We start from the raw sequence: 7,353 nt of genomic DNA, 5'->3' as shown, positions 1-7,353 counted from the left end.
TATAATTAACTTCAATAGTCAGAAATAACCTTGGAATGTCCTTTACAACTGATAAATTAACAGAATTTTCTTGTCTTTCTACGGCAGATGCCGATGAACAAGAAAATAGTTGAAGGTTGGACTGCATTTACATGCAACAATTTCTCTTTTAAGTAGTCAGCATTGTATTTGTAAAAGGAGATTATTCTATATTTTTTCAATCTACTAGAGAGAGGGAGGTCTGTCTTGCCCTGGTTTAGATAGGTCTATCTATGTGTTGTGAACTTTGGACATCTGAGAGGACAAAAAAGGAGAATGATTCATTCAGGCAAGAAGCTGCATAAAAAAAACTAAGAATAATCCAGTGACCTTCAACTAACTGAATCAATTCAGTAATGTGGATGCTGCTAAAAATTAACATATTTTTCCATTTTCATTCCAGAGGAAGTAGCTGACTGGATGATTTCATTTTCTCAGAACATCTTGTGGGTCAGTGGTTTTATTTTGACATTTTACAAATGTTTCCAGTGTACTGATTAGTTGAAAAGGTATTTTCATTAGTCTGGTATAAACAAAGCCCTACACTGTACACACTTAAGCAGTCTTGCAAGCGGCTGCCTCGTGCTTCTTTTTTGTAAAGGCAGGCACATCCATTATTGTGTATGCTGCCTAAATAACCAGTCAGGTAGACTGGTGGAAAGGGGTGCACGCAGAGGCTGAAGAAAGAGTAAAAATTAAGGGGAGTCTTCTGAAGACAGTGCTTCTCAAGGAGGAGAAGAAAGTGGGCTCCAGTGGTGCTTAGACACCCAACAAAACAGGAACCTTCCCCAGCTGAAGAGCTCCTTAAGTGCACAGGAAAGAGATTGCATCATGTGCACCTTAGAAACTCTGCCATAGAGAAGCCAGCAGAGACTGGGCTTTCTGCCATGCAGCAGGCTGTCAGCAGAGGGTTTTTAGGCTCTGCTGGGCTGGAGGGGGAGATTTGTGGTAGCAGGCTGTGGTTGAGGGTGTTCTTAACTGTATTGGTCTTTACCATTTAATTTAGATCAGAGGAGCTTTGTAGGACAAGAGACCGGCCCTTATGTATAAATGGATCTGAACTAGGCAAACAGATATTGCCAGGTAAATCTCTTAAGTGGAATTTTAAAATCTAAATGATCCTCTGTACCTGCTAATTACATTTTTCAATCCGAAAGATCAGACTACAACAAAAACAATCACTTCACGGTGGGGTGGGACATGGCAGCAATTTGACAGTACACACCCATATCTACACAACAACTACACAACAGCCATGCTTATGCAACAATTTGCGTAGTCTGTGAAGGAAAGACACTGCATCCAGTAGAACCTGCAGAGAACTTTTCAGGCATGCTAAAATTAATGCTGAAATGGGAAATTACCCAGCACATTGGAACCAACATGAACACTTGCAAAATGGCTATGAGAAATTAGTACCTCACTTTTACACCATTTCCAAAAGATGGCACTTACAGCAGCACAATGGCTCTTATCACCATCCACTACTGACTAGGGGCCAGGGAACACTTGTAGCTACCAGATTACCAATACCACTTCCAACAGCAGCCAAGTTCTAATCTTGGAGGTTCTGTTTTGCTTGTTACTGGAATGGTTGCTGGCCAGCGGGGGTTTTTGTTTCTTTCAAAAACAACAGTACAAAAGAAAATTCCATAGAAAGATAACTGAAAGGGAAAGCTACTACAATGCTAAGTGGTGTAATAGGGCTAATGAACCAGCCTCTACTGCCTCAGTAGGCCAGAAAGAAATTCTGAATAGTCATTAACACTGATTCAGGGCAGCAGTTAAACCCATGCTTAAATCCTATTGAATTTTCAGTTTCAATCAGAAATAAATGGGATTTAAGCACATGCTTAAAACCTTTCCTGAATTAGGGCCTAGGTGACAAGTGAAGATGAGCTGGTTGGGTTCATGCTAACCCTTAGGGGATATTTTTCACCATTATAAAAAACACCCAGAACTGGAAGTTGCTCAAACCACGTTGTTACAAATATGTATAAGAACCTGACTAGAATAATGTAATAAAATTGGCATCCTCTTCTATATTTTTAATTAGCTAAGAGGTTTGAAGGTTGGATAAGCATGTCTAGTTTTAAATCCATGTTCTGCTGATCTTTCACATTTACATTCAAACAGATCTTGGCTAATGTTTTGTATCTGGATACATACTACACCTAAATCACACTCATATCTTCACTTTTCCTATATTAAGTTCTTTCACAGTTTTCAATATTAACATGTGCACTGGTGTGATTCTGAATGCTCTATAACTAATAAGAGCAGTTTAGGTAAGAGAATATCACCTCAACCATGAGGGTATAAAGGAAATATTTTTTAAAAAGTTACCCTTAATACAGTTGGAGAGACACTACAAAGGACATCTTTAATCTTTTTTAATTTAAATTCCTGTAGATGTCAACTTCATTAATAGGTATTTCTGTAACTGGAAAGGGATATCCATAGCCATTAGGCTAATGATAAATCTAATCAATAATGTAAGTTATGGAAGGGCTATGGAAGTTGTTTTAAGAGCTATTATATGACAAGTTAATTAATTTAAGCTATACATAATATAGGGGTGTTATTTCTGATCTCGTCTTCTGCAGAATGGGAACCCAAATTGTGGTATACACAGAAGACATGAGGGATCAAGGCCTTGATTCAGAAAAACAACCCTATTCAGAATAGCACTTAAGCACTTGCTTAATTTTTGTTTAGTTCCAACATATCACCATGCATGTGAATTTTCTCTCAGGTCAGTGACCTTGGGGGCTTTTCACTTTCCTTTACAGTGTGGGATCTGGGTTGCCTGCCAGGTTCATCTGGGTATTTCTCATTTAAATCATTTCTCTGCCATTGCAGGGGCCTTGAGCACTAGTGACGTACCTTGGTCCCTCTTATTCCCTATCTGTGACACATAATTGTTTGGTCTTCTGAGTGCTGTAATACCCTGGTCTAATTTCAATTGTTGGGTTTCATGTACAGGTGGCCTGTGATATACAGGAGGTCAGACTAGATGATCTGGTGGGTCCTTCTGGCCTTAAACTCTATGACAAAAAAACAAACAAATACCCAAACAAAAACATTTTACGTTGAAATTAAAATTGTAATTTAATTTCAAAAATGTTGATTCAAAATGGAAAATTTACATTTTGAATTGGTTCCAAATTTCCAATGGGAAAGTCGAAGTTTTTCAAATCAAAGAATTTTTGGTTGACATTTCCTACAAGGAAAATTTAGTTTTTTTTAACATCTCTACTTTTTAGTCTGAAATAAGCACAGCTCGGTTTATTTTAATACATGTGGTTTCAGATATGATACATGATCATCAACGCGTATGTGTTCAATGCCACATTTGTGAGGTTTACTTCATTACAGTATATGTCTCTGTGTTTACAATATGTGATTCTAGATTGCTTTCAACTTAATTTGCAGACAATTTCAGTAAAAATGAAATTCATGCATTTCTTCTTGGTAGCTAGGTATGTGAGAATCTTCAAGTATTAAAAAATAGTTTCTAGTTATTTGAGCATTTTTAAAATATGAATTGTATTATATCTTTTCATTACGTGAAAACAGAACAAAAATAAGCAAGAATTTCAACAGGACAACAAATTACAATCTACAGAATAGAGGTGTTTATAAATAGAATAACCATTTCAGTGGTGGAGTGTTCCTACCTGAATGGTAAATAAATATATACATACAGAGGTGTGTGTATATATAAACTTCATAATAGAAAAAGATTTATAATTATACAAGTGTGAGCAAAGAAAGAGCGCTAAGAAGACATATCCTCTTACAAGGCAAGGGTATAGTTATACCCTCACTGTTAAATAACTGTTCAGTACTGGTACTAAATCCTAATAGCAAACAGCTTTCTATAATTTTAGGTCAAACTATTTTCACTTTGCTGATCTGTAGTATAAAGACCACTGCCTTAAATCTTATGTAGTCATTTACACCTGTGTAAAGTGAGTGCAGAATGGCTATAAAATGCTACTACCAGTCTGAATGAATAGATAATTCTTCTCTTGTAGCATTTTACATCCATTTTGCACAGATTAAATGACTACATAAAGATGCTAGGTATTGAAGAATAAGGTTCTACATGTTTCCAAGCAATAATAGCAAGTACGAAATGCCAATCTACAAAAGGCACTTAGTAACCTTTGAGCTAGTAGCAATACAGGGTATAAATGCAATGCAATTTTATCAAATTAGATGTTGAAAAAAGAGGCATCACAGAGCTGGATCATTAATTTCAACAGTAATCACTGTTAACCTTGGGATTTTTTTGCCATTGCCCTAGTACTGAGCTGCCAGTTCTAGCACTATCTGTACTTATCAGCAAAAACAAACACACCTTTCAAACCAGCTAGGAAAGCATGTGCAAAATTTATCAACGGTATATCTCTGTCATGTTAGCTGGGCAATGTTCATCCATCGATTGAATCCTCAGTGTCCTGGCCTTCTGCTCTGGGATCCTGTTTAATATTCTCAAGCAAGTGAAAAACTCATGTAGCAACCCAGAATATACCATACTTAACTTTTCAAAATGAGTCTCAAGGGAACAGAAGTTGTAATTCTATCAGCAAAGAGTCTTTTGGAATCCTGAGACTAGAGCTCACAGTGTACTGCTAAGGTGAGGTTTAGGAAAGCACGCAGTGTTAGACAACTTCTCCAAATCCCAGTCCCAAACAAGGTAGCTTGGTTATTCAGTACAACGTGATCAGCAGGTGCAGAGATATTTAGCACAGAGATAATAAAAAGTCTGGTGAACAAACCAACAACCAGCCATCTCTAGAAAAGTCTCCTCTCCCACAAGGCAATTAAAAGTGGATCTCATGGCCTGCATGGAATAAGGCCACTTGCATACATACTCCTTTCCTTTACTATGGAATTGCATTTAAATTGGGGTAGGTCACTAATATGTATCTGTTACTTTTCAATCATGGTTTTCCTTGTCAGCAAGGCCACCCCTAGCTACCTGTCACAAGCACTGGATGAAACTACAATAATAGTGCTTGTTTGGCCTGGAGTTCAGATAATAGATTACTGTACAGAGGGGCTTTTATTTCCAGTCTTAACTTATTTTCATCAGGTGCCTCGATTCCCTGTCATGCTCCCAGGCAGTTATACACTTCAGAGCTCCTGTCAGATTATGTACTCTGATAGAATAATTACATTTTTCTTCATTGTGAAAATATCATGGGCCATCTTGTTTTGAGATTTGTACCCTCACTTGCTTCAATTCTGCTGTCCAGGTTATTAATCGTGGCCATACACATTTCAAACCTTTCCTTTTTAAAGAAAAACAGATGTTCGCTCTGTTGTCCCTTTTTGAGTTGGGTACGAAGTAGAGATGATTTAAGGCTACAACATTTATTTCCAGATCTGAACTTCCCCAAAGTATGGACGTGTTGGATACAGAGCTTAGGCAGTGGTCACTTCTAGTTCTATGTTCCAAGAGTTCTGAACACCCTGAACACACACAGAGGCAAAAACAGAAATGAAAATAAAGATCCTGATTTTCCTTTGCCTTGATATATGAAACCAGTATAATTTATGGGAATTCACCATCTTCAAAGTGGTTGAAAAACTGGGTGGGAACCAGTCTACTGGAATCAGCAAAACATTTATTGAAGTGTTTATTGGCATTTCATTTATTGGAAAATTAAAAAAGAAAGGATGACATCTTCCAGAAAACTGCCTTGGTGGTTGCCCATAAGTCATGCTCATTACATGACTTGTTCTCTTTAAGAAGAAGAAGAAAAAAAAGAAATTAAGAGGGCTGAGGCTTAAGAGTTGATTAGGGCACTGATTTCAGTTGCATTATCAGAGATTTTAAATTCAAGTGTTAAGACTCAAAATATAATAGCAAAAACATTGTTGAAAATGAACATACTGAGAAACCAACATATGTATATCAGTGCTACCAGCTCTGAATATAGGTATAACACATAGCATGGCCAGCGTTATCACACGAGACCCATTTATATGAGTCAGAACTATCTGTGTTACTCATGAGTGGTGGAGTGAAATGGAATCAGATGGATTTACGGTCAGTGGACCCATGGAATCCAATAGATTTAAGTTAGCAGGGCCAAGTGCTTTAGCAGCTTCCCAGGAAAGTCCTGACAGCTTTGATTTGTTTAACAAGAGGACATTAGCCAAGATGGGGACTTACTTTCCCTTCCCCTCCCATCTCATTAAGACACAATTTGTCAATTAAAATGCTGAGTTCGGCCAATGCCAGCAATAGAGTGAGAGGAGCCAGCTTCTACCAATTTCTTGGGGGCTGGTTCCATCATCTCTTTTTTTCCCAGATGAAAATTTGTATCAGCCTCTTTCCTTTCAGCACAACTTTTTTTTTGGTCAGGTCATATTACTTTTGAAAAAGCTTTAAGCCGGGAAGGTTTTTCTGGTCCAGGATGACTGTCTGGTCAGCTAGAGCCCACCCCCAAATAGCTAATAACCCGGTTGGTTGTTGACTCACCAGGGATGTAGACACCAAGGTTGAGTCCCTTTTCTATACCAGGCAGAACAGAGATTTGAACCTGGGTCTGCACACCCCTGGTGAGCATGCTACCCATTGGGCCATCAGCTATTCTGGGGCCTGTCTTCCTCAGACTCTCCTGTTGGAGCTCTTCCATTTTGTATAAATAATTAAATATTCACAGGACCAGAGCGAGAGCCTGACTCCATAGGCTGGTGGTTAGGGCACTCATGTAGTATGTGGGAGAAACAGAGACTTGAACCTGGGTCTCCTGTATCTGTGCCCTAACCCCTGGGCTACAAAGTCAGGCTCTCTCTCTGGCTCAGTTAATGGTTAATTATTTATACAAAGTGAAACAGCTCAACTAGGAGAGACTGACTCTATAGCCTGATGATTATGGCATGCACCTGGGGTATGGTAGACCCACTTTCAAATCCTTGATGTGGGTCTCCCACATGCCCTAAACAGTGGAGTATTGGCTTTGCTGGGATGGGTTTCTCTCTCTCTCTCTCTCTCTTTTTTTAATTAAAATAGTCAAAGGGTCTTGGGTTCATCCCAGCACAGCACAGGAAACATTTTGAAATCTCAAAAATTCTCACAGGATGGGAAAATGGCTCCAATTTCCTGCAGACATCCCAGGATAGCTGAAAAACAGCCCCACCTGCACTTGCGGAAGAGATGTACAAGTGGGAGTCTGGGCCAAATTCTTGAGAAGGATGTAATGCTTGCCTGCTTCTGCTACACCTGTTCTCTCAAAGCCAGACAGACTCCCTCAAATAGTGTTAATCTTTTCTGGCCAATCAGATAACAGCTCTTTGCAGCTAGAGGTGCTCTGG

The sequence above is a fragment of the Trachemys scripta genome, chromosome 10 (assembly GCF_013100865.1).
Source record: "Trachemys scripta elegans isolate TJP31775 chromosome 10, CAS_Tse_1.0, whole genome shotgun sequence".
Taxonomy (NCBI): domain Eukaryota; kingdom Metazoa; phylum Chordata; order Testudines; family Emydidae; genus Trachemys; species Trachemys scripta.
The sequence above is the reverse complement of the archived record's forward strand: the minus strand, read 5'-3'. Positions refer to the sequence as shown.